The sequence below is a fragment of the Pseudophryne corroboree genome, chromosome 1 (assembly GCF_028390025.1).
Source record: "Pseudophryne corroboree isolate aPseCor3 chromosome 1, aPseCor3.hap2, whole genome shotgun sequence".
NCBI lineage: Eukaryota > Metazoa > Chordata > Amphibia > Anura > Myobatrachidae > Pseudophryne > Pseudophryne corroboree.
Genome location: NC_086444.1, coordinates 526967350 through 526990956, shown reverse-complemented (window position 1 = coordinate 526990956; position 23607 = coordinate 526967350). Strand labels below are relative to the sequence as shown.

General features: G+C 46.4%; 1 protein-coding gene across 2 annotated transcripts in view; it reads right to left on the bottom strand.

The window, feature by feature from the left end:
• Positions 1-23607, bottom strand: part of UHRF2 (ubiquitin like with PHD and ring finger domains 2) — a 212280-nt gene that overhangs the window by 168440 nt on the left and 20233 nt on the right. The gene's annotated exons all lie outside the window — the stretch shown is intronic.

Here is a 23607-nt window from a genome sequence, read left to right as displayed (position 1 = left end):
AGGGCTTGGCAGAGGCGGGAAAGGGTTTCTGTTCCTGGGAACTGGCTAATCTCTTCAGCCTTTTTCCTCTCCCTCTGTCACGAGCAGAAAAGAGGAACCTTTTGTCCGCTTGCCAACAAAGGACTGCGCCTGATAATACGGCGTCTTATTTTGAGAGGCGACCTGGGGTACAAACGTGGATTTCCCAGTTGTTGCCGTGGCCACCAGGTCTAAAAGACCGACCCCAAATGTCCCTTTTCAAAGGCAATACTTCCAAATGCCGTTTGGAATCCGCATCACCTGACCATTTTACCGGTAGAATTGGACAACGCACTTATACTTGATGCCAGTCGGCAAATATTCCGCTGTGCATCATGCATATATAGAAATGCATCTTTTAAATGCTCTATAGGCAATAATATACTATCCTTATCTAGGATATCAATATTTCCAGTCAGGGAATCCGACCATGCCAACCCAGCACTGCACCTCCAGGCTGAGGCGATTGCTGGTCGCAGTATAACACCAGTATGTGTGTGAATACATTTTTGGATACCCTCCTGCTTTCTATCAGCAGGATCCTTAAGGGCGGCCATCTCATGAGAGGGTAGAGCCCTTGTTCTTACAAGCGTGTGAGCGCCTTATCCCCCCTAGGGGGTGTTTCCCAACGCACCCTAACCTCTGGCGGGAAAGGGTATACACCAATACTTTTTAAGAAATTATCAATTGTTATCGGGGGGAAACCCACGCATCATCACACACCTCATTTTATTTCTCAGATTCAGGAAAACTACAGGTAGTTTTTCCCTCACCGAACATAATACCCCTTTTTGGTGGTACTCGTATTATCAGAAATGTATAAAACATTTTCCATTGTCTCAATCATGTAACGTGTGGCCCTACTGGAAATCACGGTTGTCTCTTCACCGTCGACACAGGAGTCAGTATCCGTGTCGGCGTCTGTATCTGCCATCTGAGGTAACGGGCGCTTTAGAGCCCCTGACGGCCTATGAGACGTCTGGACAGGCACAAGCTGAGTAGCCGGCTGTCTCATGTCAACCACTGTTTTTTTATACAGAGCTGACACTGTCACGTAATTTTCAACAGTACATCCACTCAGGTGTCGACCCCCTAGGTGGTGACATCACTGTTACAGACACTCTGCTCCGTCTCCACATCATTTTTCTCCTCATACATGTCGACACAAACGTACCGACACACAGCACACACACAGGGAATGCTCTGATAGAGGACAGGACCCCACTAGCCCTTTGGGGAGACAGAGGGAGAGTATGCCAGCACACACCAGAGCGCTATATATATATATACAGGGATAACCTTATATAAGTGTTTTTCCCCTTATAGCTGCTGTATGTTTTAATACTGCGCCTAATTAGTGCCCCCCTCTCTTTTTTTAACCCTTTCTGTAGTGTAGTGCAGGGAAGAGCCAGGGAGCTTCCCTCCAACTGAGCTGTGAGGGAAAATGGCGCCAGTGTGCTGAGGAGATAAGGCCGCCGAAAAGGGGGCGGAGCCTATCACCCGTTTTTCTGTATATTCTGGCAGGGGTTAAATGCATCCATATAGCCCAGGAGCTATATGTGATGTATTTTTTGCCATGTAAGGTATTTTTATCATGTTTTATTGCGTCTCAGGGCGCCCCCCCCAGCGCCCTGCACCCTCAGTGACCGGAGTATGAAGTGTGCTGAGAGCAATGGCGCACAGCTGCAGTGCTGTGCGCTACCTTATTGAAGACAGGAACGTCTTCTGCCGCCGATTTTTCCGGACCTCTTCGCTCTTCTGGCTCTGTAAGGGGGCCGGCGGCGCGGCTCCGGGACCCATCCAGGCTGGGCCTGTGATCGTCCCTCTGGAGCTAATGTCCAGTAGCCAAGAAGCCCAATCCACTCTGCACTCAGGTGAGTTCGCTTCTTCTCCCCTTAGTCCCTCGATGCAGTGAGCCTGTTGCCAGCAGGTCTCACTGAAAATACCAAACCTAAACTAAAACTTTCACTAAGAAGCTCAGGAGAGCCCCTAGTGTGCACCCTTCTCGTCGGGCACAGAAATCTAACTGGGGCTTGGAGGAGGGTCATAGGGGGAGGAGCCAGTGCACACCAGTTAGTCCTAAAGCTTTCTTTAGATGTGCCCAGTCTCCTGCGGAGCCGCTATTCCCCATGGTCCTTACGGAGTCCCCAGCATCCACTTAGGACATTAGAGAAATGGGGGTGCTGTCTGTCGTAATCTGTAAAAAGGGGACGTGGCTGTCGTAATGTGTAAAAAGGGGGACACTGTCTGCCGTAATGTGTAAAAAGGGCACGCTGTCTGCCGTAATGTGTAAAAAGGGATCTCTTTTTGAGTATTGTGTGTGTGGCCCTCGAATATTAGCTGGAAGTGTTAAGCGGCCCCCAAGCTGAAATAATTGCCCACCCCTGGCCTAGAATGTACACTTGAAAAAGAACCTATTCCAGAATAAAGAGATAAGGGGCAAAATGGAAATGTTACTAGGAATGTTAGATGAATTTGTATGCAGAGAAGCACACACTTCCTGCAAGGAAATCCCTTATTGGACAGCAGATGTTGCTTCTTTATATGTCATATACACTATATGGACAAAAGGATTTGGCCACACCTGTTAATTATTGAATTCAGGTTTTCAATCAGACCCGTTGCCACAGGTGTATATAATCAAGCACCCAGCCACGCAGTCTCCATTTGCAAACATGTGTGACACAAAATAAGTCGTCTGAAGAGCTCAGTGACCAAGTGTAGTACTGTGATAGAATGCTACCTTTGCAATACGACTGTTCGTGAAATTTCATCCCTGCAGGATATTCCATGGTCAACTGCCTGGTTGGAATGAAAATCTGGCAATGAATGAGAGCAATTGAGAATTGACCATTTGCTCCCAAACACCGGAAAAAAGACAACTGCCGTTCATACAAATTCGTTAAATACGTGATTTAACCAATTTGTCTGAAAGACAGATTTTGTTAATTTTCCAGTGTGTGTGTATGTTCGATTTTCATTTGCTCTCATACAGTACCAGATTTTTTTTCCAACCAGACAGGTCTCACAGATTATTGTCTAGTGTATGCCCAGCATTAACAATCTTGGGGTATATATTCATGAAGCAGTGAAAAGTGTGGAGAAGTGAGCCAGTGGAGAAGTTGCCCATGACAACCAAACAACATTGAAGTTACATTTATAATTTGCATACTATAAAATTATACAGAGAAGCTAATTGGTTGCCATGGGTAACAACTCCACTGGCTCACTTCTTTACTCTTTTCACTGCTTCATGAGTAGACCCCATTATTAGAAAGTATAATCTTTAGCAACTCCATGTAAAATCACAGAGCGGTGTCAATGACTGCCAAGACGCATGGTGTATAAAAGTCGCCAACACCCTGCTGATTCCATAGCTGAAGAGTTCAGAACTTCAACTGGCATTTATGTAAGCACAAAAACTGCGTGGTGTAGTTTAATGAAATAGGTTTCCATGGCCGAGTACCTGCATGCAAGCCTCACATCATAAAGTCCAATGGCAAGCATCGGATGGAGTGGTGTAAAGCACACAGACAATGAACTGTGGAGCAGTAGAAACATGTTCTGTGGAGCGACAAATCGCGCTTCTCTGTTTGGCAGCCAGATGGACGAGTCTGAGTTTGGTGGATGCTGGGATAACATTACCTGCCTGACTGCAGTATGCCAACTGTGAAGTTTGTTTGAGGAAGAGATAATGGTACGGGGCTGTTTTTCAGGGTTTGGGCTAGGCCCCTTATGCCCAGTGAAGGACAATCTTAATGCTTCAGCATATCAAGACATTTAGGACAATGCTATGCTTCCAAATTTGTAGCAACAGTTTGGGGAAGGCATGGTTTGATGAGTTTGGTGTCAAAGAGCCCTGACCTCAACCCCATCGAGCACCTTTGGGATGAACTGGAAAGGAGATTGTGAGCCAGACCTTATCATTCAACATCAGTGCCTGACCTCATGAATGCTCTACAGAAAGTTTCTTATATAGCGCAGCAAATTCCGTTACAAATGGAAATATTCCCACAGAAACACTCTAAAATCTTGTGGAAAGCTGTCCAAGAAGAGTGGAAGCTGTTGTAACTGCAAAAGGGGGACCAACACCATATTAAAGTATATGTATTTGAATACAATGTCAATACAGACCCTGTTGGTGTAATTGTCAGGCGTCCGAATACTTTTGTCCATATACGGGTCTATTCAATTGATCCGCAGGATCCGACATTTCAGTATTCAGTTTGTGCCAAAACCCGACAGGTTTTGGTCATTTCCAACAATGTCGGATTGACATTGTCAGAAACAGGGCTTAAACCTGTCGTATTTGGCCGCTAACCCGACAAAACACGTGGATCTGCGGCTAATCCGAGTGATTTCCGACATGTCGGTGTCAAAGTCGAAAAATATTGCAGTACACACATCACGTACAAACAACACACAGATGGCCTCCGCACGTGTACTTGTTCTGCTGTGCGTGCACATATTTTATATACAATTTGCGTATGGTCGCTCCCGCGGTCGTGCGCATCAGCGCGTGGTATGGGTATTTACGGTAGAGTTTGTGAACGCATGGAGAGCTATCAAAACACATTACATATTTAATCCAAATAGTGCACAATGTACACATAGTCCCCCTGCACCACACCAGAAAATAACAACAGTTTAAATGGTTTCAGAACAAAGGGATTCACCTTTACAGGATAAGAGAGGACAGACTAAGGTTATAAGGTGGTATTTGGTATACAGCTGTAGGGTATTTTAAGGGTAACATTCCGGTGTTGGTTTGAGGAAGATCGCATGTTCCTGCGGATAGTTATGTGCAGAAGCAGAATATTGATATAAACTGTATTTACTGTATATTATGTATGCGGCGGGAATCCAGAGGAGACCACCCACCAGAGCAGTTGAGAAAGACATCGCCTACCTATTCAAATCAACCTATGACCTCTCCTGTACTGTAAAAGTGCATTCCTGTGTCCAATGGACAACGGGATTACAGTATCCATTGTATTGCTTTTGGAAGACTTGTATAAATAAAGCCTGCTGAAGCCCGGCCTGACACAAGACTCACAACGTTATCTATTTGATGACGGAGGACCGGACCGGGAAGCGCACGCGAATATACTCACGTATGTACATTGACCTGTAGCCATTATTCTGTTATATATTGTCTTGTATTGTAGTGTATAATTTGTATTGTAAACCCCCTTTCAGAAATAATCCACTGTGGTGTCGGAACTCAGCGGTAAAATCACAACTGGTGTTGTGTGCTCATTGCCCTGCTAAGGTTTAAAGTGTAATATTATTGCATTGCATTACTGTGAAGGTTTAAAGTGTATCTCTGGGTGTGTGCGCGCTGTGTGTACTTTGTACCCCCAGCGCGGCGTTTGTACGCTAAGTCCGTACTGTGATACGGGACTCCGTACGCAAACAGTGTATAAAGTACGTAGCGTGTGTACTAGGTTTAGCGGCCGCAGCAGCTCCATGGTAAAGTGTATTCTAAGTGTGTATAAGGTATAGCTTTTATTCCTGTAAAGATAATCAGCATTATCATCGGATAAACAGCAGTTTGAATAGGTCGAATCTGGATTAGACCTTAAAATGTCGGAAACTGATGTTTTTCCGACAAGTCGGCATTCGGACTTGAATTGAATAGACCCCCTAGTGTATATTTGCTTTCTTTATCAGACTTTATAATCCTATCAAATCTGATCCAATAAAAAGTAGATATAATCTAATTTTGGAAGTGTAAATTGTATTTATATTACATCTATTAGCTAGCTGCATTTAATATGTTTACATAAAAACAGCTACAAGTAGCCCAAAAATATTAGATTTAATTTCTCATTAAATAAAAAAAGAAGAGAAAATAAGAATTTACTTACCGATAATTCTATTTCTCGGAGTCCGTAGTGGATGCTGGGGTTCCTGAAAGGACCATGGGGAATAGCGGCTCCGCAGGAGACAGGGCACAAAAAGTAAAGCTTTTCCAGATCAGGTGGTGTGCACTGGCTCCTCCCCCTATGACCCTCCTCCAGACTCCAGTTAGGTACTGTGCCCGGACGAGCGTACACAATAAGGGAGGATTTTGAATCCCGGGTAAGACTCATACCAGCCACACCAATCACACCGTACAACTTGTGATCTAAACCCAGTTAACAGTATGATAACAGAGGAGCCTCTGAAAGATGGCTCCCTAAACAATAACCCGAATTAGTTAACAATAACTATGTACAAGTATTGCAGATAATCCGCACTTGGGATGGGCGCCCAGCATCCACTACGGACTCCGAGAAATAGAATTATCGGTAAGTAAATTCTTATTTTCTCTATCGTCCTAGTGGATGCTGGGGTTCCTGAAAGGACCATGGGGATTATACCAAAGCTCCCAAACGGGCGGGAGAGTGCGGATGACTCTGCAGCACCGAATGAGAGAACTCCAGGTCCTCCTTTGCCAGGGTATCAAATTTGTAGAATTTTACAAACGTGTTCTCCCCTGACCACGTAGCTGCTCGGCAGAGTTGTAATGCCGAGACCCCTCGGGCAGCCGCCCAAGATGAGCCCACCTTCCTTGTGGAATGGGCCTTAACAGATTTAGGCTGTGGCAGGCCTGCCACAGAATGTGCAAGTTGAATTGTGTTACAAATCCAACGAGCAATCGACTGCTTAGAAGCAGGCGCACCCAACTTGTTTGGTGCATACAGTATAAACAGCGAGTCAGATTTTCTGACTCCAGCCGTCCTTGAAATGTATATTTTTAAAGCTCTGACAATGTCCAACAACTTGGAGTCCTCCAAGTCGCTTGTAGCCGCAGGCACTACAATAGGCTGGTTCAGGTGAAACGCTGATACCACCTTAGGGAGAAAATGCGGATGCGTCCGCAGCTCTGCCCTATCCGAATGGAAAATTAAATAAGGGCTTTTATAAGATAAAGCCGCCAGTTCAGATACTCTCCTGGCGGACGCCAGAGCCAGTAACATAGTCACTTTCCATGTGAGATATTTCAAATCCACATTTTTTAGTGGTTCAAACCAATGGGATTTGAGGAAATCTAAAACTACATTTAGATCCCACGGTGCCACCGGAGGCACCACAGGAGGCTGTATATGCAGTACTCCTTTGACAAAAGTCTGGACCTCAGGAACTGAGGCCAATTCTTTTTGGAAGAATATTGACAGGGCCGAAATTTGAACCTTAATAGATCCCAATTTGAGACCCATAGACAATCCTGATTGCAGGAAATGTAGGAAACGACCCAGTTGAAATTCCTCCGTCGGAGCACTCCGATCCTCGCACCACGCAACATATTTCCGCCAAATGCGGTGATAATGCTTCGCGGTGACTTCCTTTCTTGCCTTAATCAAGGTAGGAATGACTTCTTCTGGAATGCCTTTTCCTTTTAGGATCTGGCGTTCAACCGCCATGCCGTCAAACGCAGCCGCGGTAAGTCTTGGAATAGACACGGTCCCTGCTGAAGCAGGTCCTGTCTTAGAGGTAGAGGCCACGGATCGTCCGTGACCATCTCTTGAAGTTCCGGGTACCAAGACCTTCTTGGCCAATCCGGAGCCACTAGTATCGTTCTTACTCCGCTTTGCCGTATGATTCTCAATACCTTTGGTATGAGAGGCAGGAGGAGGAAACACATACACCGACTGGTACACCCAAGGTGTTACCAGCGCGTCCACAGCTATTGCCTGCGGATCTCTTGACCTGGCGCAATACCTGTCCAGTTTTTTGTTGAGGCGAGACGCCATCATGTCCACCATTGGTCTTTCCCAACGGTTTATTAGCATGTGGAAAACTTCTGGATGAAGTCCCCACTCTCCCGGGTGAAGATCGTGTCTGCTGAGGAAGTCTGCTTCCCAGTTGTCCACTCCCGGGATGAACACTGCTGACAGTGCTATCACGTGATTCTCCGCCCAGCGAAGGATCCTGGCAGCTTCTGCCATTGCACTCCTGCTTCTTGTGCCGCCCTGTCTGTTTACATGGGCGACTGCCGTGATGTTGTCCGACTGGATCAACACCGGTCTTCCTTGAAGCAGAGGTTCCGCCAGGCTTAGAGCATTGTAGATTGCTCTTAGTTCCAGAATGTTTATGTGAAGAGACTTTTCCAGGCTCGACCACACTCCCTGGAAGTTTCTTCCTTGTGTGACTGCTCCCCAGCCTCTCAGGCTGGCGTCCGTGGTCACCAGGATCCAATCCTGTATGCCGAATCTGCGGCCCTCCAATAGATGAGCCCTCTGCAACCACCACAGAAGAGATACCCTTGTCCTTGGAGACAGGGTTATCCGCAGGTGCATCTGAAGATGCGTGCATTGATGTACAGACACCTTTCCTGGTTTTAGGAGATTCCTGACCAGGTCGGATAACTCCTTGGCTTTTTCCTCGGGAAGAAAAACCTTTTTCTGAACCGTGTCCAGAATCATCCCTAGGAACAGCAGACGAGTTGTCGGCATTAATTGGGATTTTGGAATATTCAGAATCCATCCGTGCTGCTTTAGCACCTCTTGAGATATTGCTAATCCCATCTCTAGCTGTTCTCTGGACCTTGCCCTTATTAGGAGATCGTCCAAGTATGGGATAATTAATACGCCTTTTCTTCGAAGAAGAATCATCATCTCGGCCATTACCTTTGTAAAGACCCGAGGTGCCGTGGACAAACCAAACGGCAGCGTCTGAAACCGATAGTGACAGTTTTGTACAACGAACCTGAGGTACCCCTGGTGTGAGGGGTAAATTGGAACGTGGAGATACGCATCCTTGATGTCCAAGGATACCATAAAGTCCCCTTCTTCCAGGTTCGCTATCACTGCTCTGAGTGACTCCATCTTGAACTTGAACTTCTTTATGTACAGGTTCAAGGACTTCAGATTTAGAATAGGCCTTACCGAGCCATCCGGCTTCGGTACCACAAATAGAGTGGAATAATACCCCTTCCCTTGTTGTAGAAGAGGTACCTTGACTATCACCTGCTGAGAGTACAGCTTGTGAATGGCTTCCAAAACCGTCTCCCTTTCGGAAGGGGACGTTGGTAAAGCAGACTTCAGGAAACGGCGAGGTGGATCTGTCTCTAATTCCAACCTGTACCCCTGAGATATTATCTGCAGGATCCAGGGATCTACCTGCGAGTGAGCCCACTGCGCGCTGTAATTTTTGAGACGACCTCCCACCGTCCCCGAGTCCGCTTGAGAAGCCCCAGCGTCATGCTGAGGCTTTTGTAGAAGCCGGGGAGGGCTTCTGTTCCTGGGAAGGAGCTGCCTGTTGCTGTTTCTTCCCTCGACCTCTGCCTCGTGGCAGATATGAATAGCCCTTTGCTCTCTTATTTTTAAAGGAACGAAAGGGCTGCGGTTGAAAAGTCGGTGCCTTTTTCTGTTGGGGAGTGACTTGAGGTAGAAAGGTGGATTTCCCGGCTGTAGCCGTGGCCACCAAATCTGATAGACCGACTCCAAATAACTCCTCCCCTTTATACGGCAAAACTTCCATATGCCGTTTTGAATCCGCATCGCCTGTCCACTGTCGCGTCCATAAAGCTCTTCTGGCCGAAATGGACATAGCACTTACCCGTGATGCCAGTGTGCAGATATCCCTCTGTGCATCACGCATATAAAGAAATGCATCCTTTATTTGTTCTAACGACAGTAAAATATTGTCCCTGTCCAGGGTATCAATATTTTCAATCAGGGACTCTGACCAAACTACCCCAGCACTGCACATCCAGGCAGTCGCTATAGCTGGTCGTAGTATAACACCTGCATGTGTGTATATACTTTTTTGGATATTTTCCATCCTCCTATCTGATGGATCTTTAAGTGCGGCCGTCTCAGGAGAAGGTAACGCCACTTGTTTTGATAAGCATGTTAGCGCCTTGTCCACCCTAGGAGGTGTTTCCCAGCGCTCCCTAACCTCTGGCGGGAAAGGGTATAATGCCAATAATTTCTTTGAAATTATCAGCTTTTTATCAGGGGCAACCCACGCTTCATCACACACGTCATTTAATTCTTCTGATTCAGGAAAAACTATAGGTAGTTTCTTCACACCCCACATAATACCCTGTTTAGTGGTACCTGTAGTATCAGCTAAATGTAACGCCTCCTTCATTGCCAAAATCATATAACGTGTGGCCCTACTGGAAAATACGGTTGATTCGTCACCGTCACCACCGGAATCAGTGCTTGTGTCTGGGTCTGTGTCGACCGACTGAGGCAAAGGGCGTTTTACAGCCCCTGACGGTGTTTGAGGCGCCTGGACAGGCACCAATTGATTGTCCGGCCGCCTCATGTCGTCAAACGACTGCTTTAGCGTGTTGACACTATCCCGTAATTCCATAAATAAAGGCATCCATTCTGGTGTCGACCCCCTAGGAGGTGACATCCCCATATTTGGCAATTGCTCCGCCTCCACACCAATATCGTCCTCATACATGTCGACACACACGTACCGACACACAGCAGACACACAGGGAATGCTCTAAACGAAGACAGGACCCACTAGCCCTTTGGGGAGACAGAGGGAGAGTCTGCCAGCACACACCAAAAAGCGCTATATATGACAGGGATAGCCTTATAATAAGTGCTCCCTTATAGCTGCTTTATATATATCAAGATATTGCCATTAAATTTGCCCCCCTCTCTGTTTTACCCTGTTTCTGTAGTGCAGTGCAGGGGAGAGACCTGGGAGCCGTCCTGACCAGCGGAGCTGTGAGAGGAAATGGCGCCGTGTGCTGAGGAGATAGGCCCCGCCCCTTTTTCGGCGGGCTCGTCTCCCGCTATTTTGTGAATACAGGCAGGGGTTAAATATCTCCATATAGCCTCTGGGGGCTATATGTGAGGTATTTTTAGCCTTTATATAGGTTTACATTTGCCTCCCAGGGCGCCCCCCCCCAGCGCCCTGCACCCTCAGTGACTGCGTGTGAAGTGTGCTGGAGAGGAAAATGGCGCACAGCTGCAGTGCTGTGCGCTACCTTTAGAAGACTGCAGGAGTCTTCAGCCGCCGATTCTGGACCTCTTCTTACTTCAGCATCTGCAAGGGGGCCGGCGGCGCGGCTCCGGTGACCATCCAGGCTGTACCTGTGATCGTCCCTCTGGAGCTGATGTCCAGTAGCCAAGAAGCCAATCCATCCTGCACGCAGGTGAGTTCACTTCTTCTCCCCTCTGTCCCTCGTTGCAGTGATCCTGTTGCCAGCAGGAATCACTGTAAAATAAAAAACCTAAGCTAAACTTTCTCTAAGCAGCTCTTTATGAGAGCCACCTAGAATTGCACCCTTCTCGGCCAGGCACAAAAATCTAACTAGAGTCTGGAGGAGGGTCATAGGGGGAGGAGCCAGTGCACACCACCTGATCTGGAAAAGCTTTACTTTTTGTGCCCTGTCTCCTGCGGAGCCGCTATTCCCCATGGTCCTTTCAGGAACCCCAGCATCCACTAGGACGATAGAGAAAAAATCTGTTCTAAGTAATCATTGTCAAACAAATACATGACTGTGGTAATTTTATTAAGTGCACTTGCAAAACAATACAAATATCTAATCATGTGGCAGCAACTCAATCATAAACACATGCAAACAAGGTCAAGAGCTTCTGTTATCGTTCAGACCATACACCAGAATGGGGAACACATCTAATCTAAGTGCCACTGTCTATGGCATTAATGTTACTGGTACTATAGGAGGGTACTGATGGGAGAGAAGTGTGCTTAGCGATCTTAACACAGACCGCTCAGCACACATCTCTCCACTCGCTCAGCACAGCGTGATGTGCTGAGTGAGGGGGGACGACGGGGGGCGCACATTTCACCCAGCGCTGAAGTGAGCAACCCGCTCAATCTAGCACCGGCAATAGCGATGCGCGGCCCTATCGCTGGGGGTCATACACACGGCAGATCCGTGCTTAAAATCTAAGCAATCTAGTAAGATTGCTCAGATTTTAAACACGGATCTCTCCGTGTGTACCCCCCTTAAGACTCTCTGAAACTGATGATTGTCTATGATTTTCACACAACAATCCCAAGCACAGGGTTTGACAAATTTTTCTGAAATCTAGGAGCCAAGGTGAAAGTGTAGGAGCCAGACCAACACCCATCCCCCTCCCCGCCCCCCTCTACAAAAAAAACTTGAATACAACCCCCCCATCCGCATTACTGAACAACTCCCCCCCCCCACCCCACAGGCAAACCAACCCGCCTCGTGGCCACATCACTACCCCGCCAAAGCTACAATCTCCAGCCACGCATAGACCCACTTATTAGAGAGCTCTATGCAGCCAGTTTGGAGACAGCAGACAGTACATACTGGGACGGACAAGCACAACAGTCAGGGCAGGTTGGGACGGACCCTCAGCACATGCACTCCTGTACATCAAACAGTTGGCACAGTACAGGCGCTCCTACGGATCTCCGCTGGGGCTGAAGAGGATCTTGTTCCTCCCTCCCTGCATAATCTGGTAGCCAGGCAGCAAAATCTAGGAGCCATGGCGACCTGGCCCCTGGGATTTGTCGATCCCTGCTCTAGCATTAAGACTACACGGTGCACAAAACAAAAAATCATCCAGCTAGCGAACGTTTTCTTTGCGAATTTTCGATGTTAGAGGGATCAGGAGTATGGCCAAGCTGACAGAAAAGAGACAGTTAAGGGCCCCATACACTAGAACGATAATGCCCGATTTCAGCCAAATTTCGGGTATTCGGGCCAATGTATCGGGTGAAATCGGGCATTTTGGAGGTGGTCCGATCCAATGCGTGTTCCCGTGAGGGTCGGATCGGCTCCCCTAGATCGTTAGTGCTACACTCGTGATATGTCGGTTCCCGCAGGCATGGCTGGGATCGCATACGATATATTGCATGCAAAACGTACCAAATCGTATGGAATCACTCCCGGAAAAGCTCCCGGGAGAGTTCTACGGAAATCGCCTCTGACTTCAGCCTCAGACATATCATTCTAGTGTATGAGGCCCTTAACACAAATAAGCACACATTACAACAGTGATATGCAGAAGAGCCTCTCTGAATGCACAGCAAACAGCAGCAGAAGACTACACTGGCTTCCACTCTTGCCAGCTGTGAACAGAGAACTGGGACAACAGTGGGCGCAGACTCATCAAAACTGGACAATGAAAATTGGGAAAACATCACCTTTTCTGATGAACAAGTAGATGCTTGGGTCAGAATTTAGTATAAACAACCAGAGCCTGTGGATTCATCCTGCCTTGTGTCAATAGCTCAGTCTGCTGGTGTAATGGTGTGGAGAATGTTTTCACATCAGGCATCCTAATGCCAAATGAGGACTGTTTAAATGCAACAGCCTACCTGAGTTGCTGCTGACTATGGGCCTGATTCAGGTTGGATTGCAATAGGCGATCCAACCACAAAATCTGTTAAGAGAATGCGGGTGCATGCAGGGTGGGGGGCTGGCAACGCTCTATTTTCAAGGCGGAGATGAAGCGTTGCGAGGGAGGAAACGGGGAAGTGGTGCGTGGAGGAGCGAACGGTGGGCGTGATCGGGGCAGCTGCGTGCCCCGATCCTTACTGAATCAGGTCCTATGTACACACTTTTATGCGCACAGTCTAACCATCTTCTACTGGGACTACTTCCTGCAGAATAAATAGCTATGTCACAAGCACAAGCCCTCTCAAGCTGGATCCGGGAACAAAATGAGTTCAGTGCATTCCAATGTCCTACACCAGGGGTAGCCAACCCTGGTCCTCGAGGGCTACCAACAGTTTTCCAAGTCTCCACACAGAATCACAAGTTACGTAATTAGCTCCATCTGTGGATCTTTTAAAATGTGTTTTAAACCTGTGCACTTGCTAGGTGAGTTGGAAAACGTAAACTGTTGGTAGCTCTGAAGAACCAGGGTTGGCTACCACGGGCTACACAGTCATTAGATCATAATCCAATAGAGCAATGTTGGGATGTGGTGGAACAGCAGATTAGCAACATGAATGTGCAGCCAACAACATCTGTGTGATTCTATATATGTCACCATGGACCAGAATCTGTTTGAATGTTTACTGCACTTTAACAGATTCTACAAAGAATTCAGGCAATGGCAAGGGCAGAGTAACCAGCACAAGGGGGTGCTTAGTGTGATAGAAGCGCTGATAAAAGTGATAAAACGAGAAATATGTTTGTCCCGGGAAACTGTTAATTTACCGGCTGTCGGGATTCCAGCTGTCAGGATCTAGGCGCCAAAATCCCGATGCACCATGGTTATTCCCACTCGTGGCAATCCACGACACCCACAGAGGGGAAATAGATCCTGCGGCGAGCAAGGGGACTGTTAACGCTCACCCCGCTGCCGGCATTCTGGCAGACAGGATGCTGCTGTTGGGAAACTGACAGCCAGCATCCCGTCCACCGGTAAAATGTATGTAACCAGTTTGTCCCAGGTTTCTGGCCTATGTATTTTAAAACCCCAGGAACATGTCTGTGTGGTTGCTCTGCTGAGAGCTTTTAGCAAAAACCGAATAAGGGTTCCTGGGGTGTGGATGCTAGAGAGAAGGGAGGGCTTCCTCCATGAGGCCCATTTCAGGCATTTAGACCATCAGCCTGACAGCAGGCTAATTAGTACCTGCACCTGTAAGCGGCTGATGAAAGGCTGTGTCAGGCCTTGGCTCAGGGTCTTACTACCTGGAGAAACAGCAGGCATGTTATGAAACACTGTGATTTACTGACTTCAAATACTGTTCATACACCTGTGACTGTGGTAGGGGCATTAGGTCCTACCACTTTGAGAGAGGGAATCTATTATGTTGAGTTAGTGCCCAGATGGGCAAGAATATATTTTTATGCTTTGTTTTTGTTCTGCACAATAAAACTAGCCATGGCTTTATTGCACGAAAACCCTGGACTGGTGTACTGTTTTCCTGGCTGCTGCGTGTTTGGAGGCGCACATCTACCGCAGGAGAGGGTGCACCTATCCTGATCTCCTCACATTAAAAGTATACAAGGCACCAAATTTTTTTCATGAGACAAGAAATTTGGAACATTTTTCCTACATCACAAAAAAACAGGTATTTAGTTTAAATTAACTAAAGATTGAACAGCTTGTTAAATTAATTTAGGATTAGTATAATTTTTCATTACTATGTGCCAAATGTAATAGCCTGCGAGTTGCAGCAATTTTGCCTTTAAAATAAATTGATGCTTGAAATCTAGCAGCAAAATCACTTAACCTTGCAACATGCCGCAACTCGCAGATTACTACATTTGGCACAACAGGTCCTTGGGACACACATTCTTACCCCCCATTCCACCCACATCAAATACTCATTTGAGAAGCAAGAATAGATTTAAATACATAAGGCCTAGTTCAGCATGGGTTGTAGTTGTGTGAAAAATAGAGAAGAAGATCTAAAAATGTATGGAATACAGTTATTTTCCATTGGTTTTGAATATGATACAGTCACTGCTTGGCGTATAGCAGCCTTCAGTTCAATGATGATTTTCGGTCAATGTTTGTAGACCTCTGCTTTCAGATAGAGGCCTTTCCTGAAGCTTCATTCTGCTTGTTAACACAGCCAGACAAATGAAAGTGAGCTTCGGTGAGAAACTGTAGCGATAACGCCAGCAATGACCGCAGAATGATGCAAAATGTCAGAAGACAACGACAAATGTGTATCACGAATGAAAGCCAACATCTGGACGATATATTAAAAGCCAACTGAAAATAAACTGCATGCCATGCACTTTTAGATTATGTACTAACATTTAGAATAGTAATTACCATGCCTTTTTGTTAACCTTAAAAATCTGGGACGTTTTTCTGCCTCACCCTGTAGGACACAGTCAAACCACTATATTTTGTCAGTAATTCATTTTAACTCAATAGTCCCTCTACCCTCAGTTAGCAGAAATGGAGGGCCCATGCCAAGTACCTAAGCCAACTGGAAACACTCATTGCCACTGAGGCCGCACTGGATCCTCTTGCTGTATCTAGAATGTGGGAAATTTGTACAGCCAATAGCTGTTAATCTGTAACACAGACACGGATTGGACATACGCAAGATCCTGGACAAAAGATGACTGCAGTACAAACTAATACAGCACTGTTCGCGCCTCCTTTTCCTTCTTCGGTAAACATGCAGATGGTACCTTGCAGTGCCAGCACGGTACATACTCCAGAACTGTGGCAATCCCTGGCTTGGGTCAGCCAAGTTCTGCTAGTTGGGGGGAAGAGAAAATTATGAGAAGAAATAAATTGTGACTGAAACATTTCTTTAAATGGTATTTGTCATAGTAAACTAGATCTCAGTTTTCTGAACAATTTCCTTTTTTCCAAAAATACCTTTATTTCCTAATAACAAACATCGATTTCTCCTCTGATTTTAGCAGTTAAAATAAAAGTAAAAAGAAAATAACTTCTTCTTGTACTAGTAACCAGATTAGGTGTAATTATATTGTATATAAACCAGGTACATGCGATACCGATGCAGAGCTGGATTAATCTATTGATGCCGCCAACTCAGCATATGGGTGTACATATACTATATTTACGTGTGCTGTCTAAAGGGTGTACACACTAAAGCGTTGTGTGCTGAGCGATCTATCACAGACCGCTCAGCACACATCTCTCCCCCCGCTCAGCACAGCGCGATGAGCGGCCTATCGATGTGGGGCATACACACGAGAGATCCGTGCTTAAATTCTAAGCAATCTACCGTATTTTTCGGACCATAAGATGCACCTGACCATAAGACGCACCTAGTTTTTAGAGGAGGAAAACAGGGAAAAAAATATTCTGAACCAAATAGTGTAATATAATATTTAATAAACTGAGGGGGGGGGCGGGAGTCACTTTATTATGGCAAATATTTAAGAGTAAACCTTGGCATTTGCTGAAATTGCGGTAGATCTTTACACACACACACTCTCACTGTAAACACAGGTTCCCCGCATCCAGCCTGTATTAAACACACACACACACACACACACACACTGTAAACACAGGTTCCCCGCGTCCAGCCTGCGTTAACCACTCTGAGAAAGGAAGAGGTGAGGGGGGGGGAAGCGGGGGGACTCACTTTATTGCCTGTCACAGACTGTCAGTTTACGCTGCCCAAAGCACTCTACTCTGAGGAAGGAATCGGAGGAGGTGAGGGGAGGGAGCGGGGGAGTCACGTGATGCCGGCGCTCTGCTGCCGCGCTCTCAGATGCCGGGCTCTGAGATGACGGCAAAGCAGCAGCAGCAGACAGGACCCGCCGCTACCCGCACCCGATAACTGCTGCCTCTCCCACCCAGTGCGCTCCTACCCAGCGCATTGAGAGCGCTCCATAAGGTTTTTATTGCTCTGCATATGTATTATTCGGACCATAAGACGCATGTACTTTCCCCCCCCACATTTTTGGGGAGAAAAAGTGCGTCTTATGGTCCGAAAAATACGGTAGTCAGATTGCTTAGATTTTAAGCACGGATCTCTCCGTGTGTACCCCCCTTAACAGCTTTTCATTTTGGATGTAGATATGCTCCACCTCAGCATCACCTCCTATACAGAAGTGATTAGGTTAACAAAACATACAGCCCTTGTGAATATAAATTTATTGGCCTGGATTCAGTTAACTGCAGTTAATTGCTGCGAGTTAATTAATCTGCATGGGCTATACAATTATAGCCTACAGGTTGCACTTAACACAGATTTTTGTTCAAGTCTGAGGGAGGCTTGAACATAAATCCGCATTAAATGCGGATACGGATGGTGCAGTACGGATGGTGTAATGGTTAGCATTACTGCCTCACAGCACCGAGGTCATGGGTTCGATTCCCACCATGGCCCTAACTGTGGGGAGTTTGTATATTCTCCCCGTACTTGCGTGGGTTTCCTCCGGGTACTCCGGTTTCCTCCCACAATCCAAAAATATACTGGTAGGTTAATTGGCTCCCAACAAAATTAACCCTAGCATGAATGCGTGTGCGTGTACATGTGATAGGGAATATAGATTGTAAGCTCCACTGGGGCAGGGACTGGTGTGAATGACCGAATATTCTCTGTAAAGCGCTGCGGAATTTGTGTGCGCTATATAAATAACTGGTAATAAATAATGAAATGCCCTGATCTCGTGTGCATTGAATCTGGCCCTTCATGAGCTCTCTCACCCCAAAAAAATTTTTTTAGCTAATTTAATTGTTTCACCCCACGACTGCCACTAACGGGAGTTTGTGCGCCAAAAGCAATACTTTTGGGTTTAACCGCTTTGCATATTATGGACACACACACTCTGCACTCTCACCCCAAAGGGGGTGGGGGGCACACACATTTGAACTGGTTCGACGGGCGCCCATTACATTTGGGCACCTACAGATCAATTGAATAATTGAAACCCCCCCATAGGGAGAAAATAACTTCAACCACTGGCAATGAAACTCACATGATAGCTACCAATTTAAGTATCGAGGCACAACAAGTATAAACATACGAGAAGAGACTCACTGACAAATAATTGCTTTATAAAAATAGTTTTCCATATTCAAAATATTTTTTTTCCATTTTTTAAAACTTTAAATTCCTGTGTCCTGGACCACCAACCCGGGGCACCCCTGCAAGTGTCCCGAGGCACCCCAGGGAGCCCGGCACACAGTTTGGGAACCTCTGCTCTAGTTGTAACATTTTGACAAATAGGGTGGTCAGTTACTATAAATCGGATGTTTTAATGAACAATAATGCACCAATCACCCAATACACTGGTCCAATGGAACCACCATAAGTACCACATTGTTATCCTGTACTCTATTTCTATTTGCCAGATACTAAATGTACAGTTGTCAATGCCCCTCCCCTGATAACATCCTAAACCATAGAAAGTACAAGAAAACCTTTTCCTGTTTGAAATAGGAGATCGGGGTTTCCGTAGTTCCTATAATTTTGTTGGTGCACTTTTTTTGCACAGAAGAAACAAATCTAACTAAGCATGTACGATCTGTAAAGCATTTATGAAACATGGAAGCCTGAAGAGAATAGCATTGATGTAAAGCAGCCTATGTTCCTGTTTGTAAGAAGAAATCCGCAAAGCAGTTTTTTCATAAGAGATACAAACACGTAAATCTAATTTAATGTCCAACATAAAGCCACAGCAAACTGACAAGTTCTCAAATAACCAGTGTGGAGGTAGGAACTTCTGTAGTAGTTTTAAAACCATGCAGTAAATATATTATATTTTTTATTACATATAACAAATAAAACTAGATAGAAAAAGGGTTTTTAACAAAACAGAATATATTTATTTCAGATTTCTTTAATAAGTATTATGTACTCTTCTGTGTACCACTTAAAGTTTATACATTCTTTCCATGAGGAATATGAGCGGAAGCCACCCAGAGAGGTCATAAAGTCTTTTTTCTCTTCCCTACAGTGACCTTTGCCATTGTAACTGGCTGGTCTTCCTCAACATAATTGCTAGTGATCAGAGCGGCATATCCTTTCTTTTCTTACCTCTGTAATATGTGTGAATGAAGCAAAATCGTTTTGCACATACAAAATATACCCTGAATTATTTGCACCACAATTTATATCAACATATTCATTATAAATATGCTGAAAATACTAAATATGTATGTTAAAAATAACAAAGAGCAAACTAACTTGAAAATATTCAATAGAACAAATATTTATACTTATTGCACAGAGCAGAGGTCCCCAAAATGTGTGCCTAGGCACCCTGGAGGTTGGGTACTAGTGGCCAGCGGTTGGAATCCCGGCGGTCAGCATACAGATGCTGGGACTCGTTGGGCTCGCCCACATGCCGGCATTCTGCCGGCTGTGATCCCGACGTTGTTATGCTGACTGCCGGGATCATAACTACATCCCCACCCTGGGGTGGTGCAAGGCTCTCGCAGGGATGCCACAGTTTGGCGATCCAGGACGAAATAAAATTATTTATGGTCAAAGTGATAGGCAAAACCAGTGCTAGTGACTGCCAAACATAAAACATGCGGACAATCAGAAGCACAACTGTACACAGATTTAATATGATTTTCAGCAGACGGGATGCCAGCTGTCAATATCCCAACAGCGGCATCCCGCCTGCTGCGCTCGCCACAGGATCTATTCGCACTCTATGGGTGTCGGTATCCTGACCGCCAGGTTCTCGACAGCTGGCAAATGAAACGCATCGCCTGCACACCACCACATAACTAACCCTAAGGATGAAGCACAATTTACTTCATTTAATATTTTTTCCCAAATGTACAGTATGAATAAGAAACTTTTACCCTAGGAGTGCAGTGATAAAAATGCTGACACTGTAGGGCGCCGTGATTCAAGGGGATACGGTCGTTAGGTCGACACAACTTAGGTTGACAGTCATTGTGTCGATCACGATAGGTCGACATGGTCATTAGGTCGACAGGTCAAAAGGTCGACGTGAGTTTTTTGTTTTTCTTAAATATTTTTTGGATTTTTACATACTTGATGATCCACGTGGACTATGATTGGAACGGTAACCTGTGCCAAGCGAAGCGAGCCATGCGAGGGGACGCGGTGCACTAATTGGGATTCCCCGTCACTTTACGAAGAAAACACCAAAAAATATCCAAAAACTCATGTCTACCTTTTCACCTGTCAACCTAGTACAGGTTAACCTAACGACCATGTCGACCTAGTTACCCTGTCGACCTAACGCATGTCAACCTATTGGGGTCGACCCAATGAGTGTCGACCTAAGTTGAGTCGACCCAACGACCCATACCAGATTCAAGAAAGTTTGGAAACCACGGGTGTACGGCTTTGTTCAATGTCTCCCATTTCATACTGAATGAAAAGGAAAATAAGATTTTAAACCTACCGGTAAATCTATTTCTCCTAGTCCGTAGAGGATGCTGGGGACTCCGTAAGGACCATGGGGGTATCTGCAGGAGATAGGGCACCTAAAAAGAACTTTGACTATGGGTGTGCACTGGCTCCTCCCTCTATGCCCCTCCTCCAGACCTTTGTTAGAGAACTGTGCCCAGTGGAGATGGACAATACAAGGCAGGATTTAGCAATCCAAGGCCAAGATTCATACCAGTCCACACCAATCATACCATGTAACCTGGAACATACATAACCAGTTAACAGTATGAACAAAAAACAACAGTAACGGTCCAAGTCCGATGTCAACTGTAACATAACCCTCATGTAAGCAACAACTATATACAAGTCTTGCAGAGTTTCCGCACTGGGACGGGCGCCCAGCATCCTCTACGGACTAGGAGAAATAGATTTACCGGTAGGTTTAAAATCTTATTTTCTCTTACATCCTAGAGGATGCTGGGGACTCCGTAAGGACCATGGGGTTTATACCAAAGCATCCAATCGGGCGGGAGAGTGCGTATGCCTCTGCAGCACCGACTGAGCAAACGCTAGGTCCTCATCAGCCAGGGTATCAAACTTGTACAATTTAGCAAAAGTGTTTGACCCCGACCAAGTCGCCGCTCGGCAAAGTTGTAAAGCCGAGACGCCTCGGGCAGCCACCCAAGAAGAGCCCACCTTCCTAGTGGAATGGGCCCTAACCGAATTTGGTACCGGCAATCCAGCCGTAGAGTGAGCCTGCTGAATCGTATTATAGATCCAGCGAGCAATAGTCTGCTTCGAAGCAGGAGCGCCAATCTTATTGGCCGCATACAGGATAAACAGAGCCTCTGTTTTCCTAACTCTAGCCGTCCTGGCTACATAAATTTTTAAGGCCCTGACTACGTCCAGGGATCTGGAATCCTCCAGGTCACTTGTAGCCACAGGCACCACAATAGGTTGATTCATATGGAACGAAGAAACCACTTTAGGCAAAAATTGCGGACGTGTCCTCAATTCAGCTCGATCCACATGAAAAATCAAGTAGGGGCTCTTGTGTGACAAAGCCGCCAATTCTGACACTCGCCTTGCTGATGCTAAGGCCAACAACATGACCACCTTCCAGGTAAGAAATTTCAACTCAACCTTGTTCAGCGGTTCAAACCAGTGTGATTTTAGGAACTGCAACACCACGTTCAGCTCCCATGGTGCCACTGAGGCACAAAAGGGGGCTGGATGTGCAGCACTCCCTTTACAAACGTCTGGACTTCTGGAAGAGAAGCCAATTCCTTCTGAAAGAAAATCGAGAGGGACGAAATCTGTACCTTAACAGAGCCTAATTTCAGGCCCATATCCACTCCTGTCTGTAGGAAGTGGAGAAGACGACCCAGATGAAAATCTTCCGTAGGTGCATTCTTGGTCTCACACCAAGACACATACTTTCGCCAGATACGGTGATAATGTTTTATCGTCACCTCCTTCCTAGCCTTTATTAACGTAGGGATGACCTCTTCCGGAATCCCCTTTTTTGCTAGGATTCGGCGTTCAACCGCCATGCCGTCAAACGTAACAGCGGTAAGTCTTGAAATACACAGGGCCCCTGCTGCAACAGGTCTTCCCTCAGAGGAAGAGGCCAGGGGTCTCCTGTGAGCATCTCTTGTAGATCCGAGTACCAAGCCCTTCGAGGCCAGTCTGGGACAACGAGTATCGTCTGTACTCTTCTTTGTCTTATGATCCTCAACACTTTCGTAATGAGAGGAAGAGGAGGAAACACATAGACCGATTTGAACACCCACGGTGTTACCAGAGCGTCCACTGCTATTGCCTGAGGGTCCCGAGACCTGGCGCAGTACCTCTGAAGTTTTTTGTTGAGACGTGACGCCATCATGTCTATTTGAGGAGTTCCCCAAAGACGTGTTACGTCTGCAGAGACTTCTTGATGAAGTCCTCACTCTCCTGGATGGAGATCGTGTCTGCTGAGGAAGTCTGCTTCCCAGTTGTCCACTCCCGGAATGAAGACAGCGGACAGAGCGCTTACATGATTTTCCGCCCAGCGAAGGATCCTTGTGGCTTCCGCCATCGCGACTCTGCTTTTTGTCCCGCCTTGGCGGTTCACATGAGCCACTGCTGTGACATTGTCTGATTGAATCAGAACCGGTAGGTTTCGAAGAAAATTCTCCGCTTGTCGAAGGCCGTTGTAAATGGCCCTGAGTTCCAACACATTGATGTGTAGACAGGACTCCTGGTCTGACCACTGACCCTGAAAATGTTTTCCCTGGGTGACCGCTCCCCATCCTCGGAGGCTCGCGTCCGTGGTAACCAGGATCCAATCCTGAATTCCGGACCTGCGACCCTCCAGGAGGTGAGCACTTTGCAACCACCACAGGAGGGACACTCTGGTCCCTGGGGACAGAGTTATTTTCCGATGTAAGTGCAGATGGGACCCGGACCACTTGTCCAGAAGGTCCCATTGAAAAGTCCTTGCATGGAACCTGCCGAATGGAATGGCCTCGTAGGCCGCCACCATTTTCCCCAGAACTCGAGTGCATTGGTGAACTGACACCCTTTTCGGTTTTATCAGTTCTCTGACCATGTTCTGGATGTCTTGGGCTCTCTCTATTGGGAGGAAGACCTTCATTTGTTCCGTATCCAGTATCATACCTAGGAACGGCAGTCGAGTTGTCGGAATCAACTGTGACTTTGGTAGATTTAGAATCCAACCGTGTTGCTGGAGCACTCTCAGAGAGAGCGCCACACTGCTCAGCAATTTCTCTCTTGATCTTGCTTTTATCAGGAGATCGTCCAAGTATGGGATAATTGTGACACCATGCTTGCGCAGGACCACCATCATTT